This window comes from Chenopodium album, chromosome 1 (assembly GCF_948465745.1).
Source record: "Chenopodium album chromosome 1, dcCheAlbu1.1, whole genome shotgun sequence".
Taxonomy (NCBI): Eukaryota; Viridiplantae; Streptophyta; class Magnoliopsida; order Caryophyllales; family Amaranthaceae; genus Chenopodium; species Chenopodium album.
In genome coordinates this window covers 79443818-79446857 of record NC_137834.1, presented here as the reverse complement: position 1 = coordinate 79446857, position 3040 = coordinate 79443818, and positions in this window count along the sequence as shown.

The following is a 3040-nucleotide window of genomic DNA, read 5'->3' as shown; positions in this document are numbered from 1 at the left end:
AAGTGGCATGAATTTGAGTCGGTAAGAGACTTAATTGTGAGCTGGAAGTCTTTGGATGCTAAGATGGTGCAAAGAGGAATGACTCTTGCTTAGTGTATTTGGGGCGAACACAATCAGAAGGTGTTCGAGAACAAATGCACACCGAATAACATTCTTGTTGACAGAGTTAACAGGTATGTTGATGAGTTAGGGACCTACGCAAAGCGTATTTACGCTGTTGCAGGGCTAAGCTTACCCCAAAGCCCGAACAGATGGGTGGCGCCCCCTGGTGGAGTGGTTAAGCTCAATGCTGGCGCTTCTCTTTCCGACGATGGTTGGGCTGGGTTGGGGGCCGTGGGTCGTGATTCTGCTGGAAATGTCCTCTTTGCTTCCACCAGACGTGTTCGGGCCTATTGGTCTCCTGAGATTGCAGAAGCCAAAGCTCTCATGCTTGCCTTGAAGATGGGAAAAAAGCATAATCTGGTGGATATAATCCTCGAGTCAGATTGCAAACTTGTAATTGACAAGCTCTCAAAAGGTGCCCTGTTCTCGGCTGATGTTGACAAGGTCCTAGGTGATATTATAATTATGTGTTCTAAGTTTAGAACTGTTTCGTGGTCTCATGTAAAGCGTGATGGCAATTGTGTCGCGCACTATCTTGATAAGCTTGTTCCTTTTGGAACCGAGCAATCTTGGGTCAATCATTGCCCCCAAGAAGTTGCTGCTTATGTACTCATGGATCGTATTGCTTCCAGTTAATATATTTAAGCTTGGCTTGTCTTAAAAAAAAAGGTATGTATATTTACAAATTATAAGAACTAACCTAGAGCGTTATACGTTAAACCTTGATAAATAAGGAATAATAAAGATAATAAAGAATAATCTCCTATAATTATGCTCAACTAACTTGACTTGGTAGTCTTATCTTCAACATCCCCCCCCCCCCCCCCCCGCGCAAGATGGACGGTCGAACAACGAGACCAATTTTGGCATTAAGTAACTCAAATTGCGTACGGGATTGTGGCTTAGTAAGAGCATTAGCAAGTTGATCTTTGGTTGATACGTAAGACAGCCGCAAGATTCCATTTTGAACACTTTCACGGACAAAATGATAATCTAGAGCAAGGTGCTTCATTTTTGAGTGAAATTTGGGATTGGCAGCCACGTAAGTTGCCCCCATGTTATCACAAAAAAATAGTAGGCAAATGCAAAGAATTAAGATCAGGCTCAGTTAGCAACTTGATCACCCAAAGAACCTCAGCCGTAGTGGACGCAAGACAAGGGCTCGATATTCAGCTTCAGTTGAAGAACAAGCAAGCGTTCGTTACTTGTTGGAACTCCAACAAATAGGATTTTTGCCAAGATAAACAATGTAGCCCGTAGTGGAGACGTAATCATCTCGATTCCATGCCCAATCAGAATCTGTAACTGCGTGCAAGGGCAACGGAGAGTTGTAATGCAAGAGTATGCCCTTGTGGAGAGAGCCAACAAGATAACGAAGTAGTCTCTTCAAGGCATTGTAATGTTCATCAGTTGCCTTGTGCATGTATTGTGAGAGATGATTAGACCTGGTTATTGGGAGGGTTGGGGCGGGTCAGTGCAGTCAGTAATGGGGTGGGTCATTTACGGTTCACTAGTAATTTTTAAAGGGTCAGGGCTGGGTCAAGGCCAAGGGGGTTAGGGGCGGGTTAGGGTCTGAAGTTAAATTAAAACGGGTCATTTACGGGTCAAGAAGTCACGGAGTACAGTTTTTTTTTTTTTTTTTTTTTTTTTTTTTTTTTTTTGGAGTACAGTATGTACAGAGTATTCATTTCAATATTTCTTCTTTATGAAATAAAAAAGTAAAGTGCTAAAGTTCCATAATTATTTTTAAAAAAATAAAAAATCTAACAACTATATCCCAACACCGGTTCTTTGCAAATAGTTGTAATAGCAAAAAATATACACTCATCAACTTATATTGTAGATTTGAGAATAAATGATTTCTAAATCTAAAATTTTGAAGTTGGGAATTCGAAGAAAGAAATAAGATATTTAAAGATTATTAAGAAAGGAATCTCGAAGAAGGATTTCAGTTTGTTTAAAGTGATAGCAGGCGACGAAGACAACGAAGAATCTTCCGGCCGAAGCAAAATCCTTGTACCTGCCTGTAGATCTGTATTAAAGAGAGAGGAGAGAGGGAGAGGAGGAGAGAGAGTGTTCATCTTTTTACAGTATTTAGGTGGCCCTTTTAATGACCTTATATCTATTTTCATTTTTATAGGGTTGTTCACAAAAGCACATTAATGACCCTTTTACGAGAGGCCCTACATGAGCCCTGCCCAGTTAGATAAATAGAAGGTCATAGCCCTTTTAATTTGGCCCGACCCTGGTGCCCATTGGACTACCCTGTCCAATAACCAGGGCTAAATATGATTAACACAAAAGGCAACGTCCGGCTAAGTAAAAGACAAGTATTGCAAACTGCCAAGAATAGTCCTATACTCTGTTGGATTAGCCAAAGGGCGACCTGAGTCTAAGCTTAGAGAATGAGCTATAGACATAGGTGTTGGAGAAGGCTGACTTCATGAATATTTGTCTTTTCCAAAACATCAAGTATACATATTTTTTGACTGAGAAAGAGATCATGAGGGTGAGGAGTAACCTCCACTCCTAGAAAATATGACAAGTTCCCCGAATGTTTCAAGGTGAAACGTGTGGCAAGTGAAAAGATGAATTAGCCACCATGTCATCATCAGAACCCGTCACAATTATATCGTCAACATATACTAAGAGATAGACAACTTGTTGATGTAGTCGAAGGATGAAAAGAGAGGTGTTAGTAAATATTCCTGAAGCTCGTTGTACCAAGCCCTTGGTGCTTTTTACGACCATAAATAGCTTTACGAAGTTTGTAAATGTGATTGGTCCATCATTAGAGCCATCGAATCGGTGATTAAGGGCTCGGTATAGGTGATACCGGGGCATTTGGACCGAATATTCAAGACCGGAAGAGGAAACCCAGATTGACCCGAAGAATTGGAGCCCAATCGAAGTCCAAATAGTGGCCCAAATGAGCCGC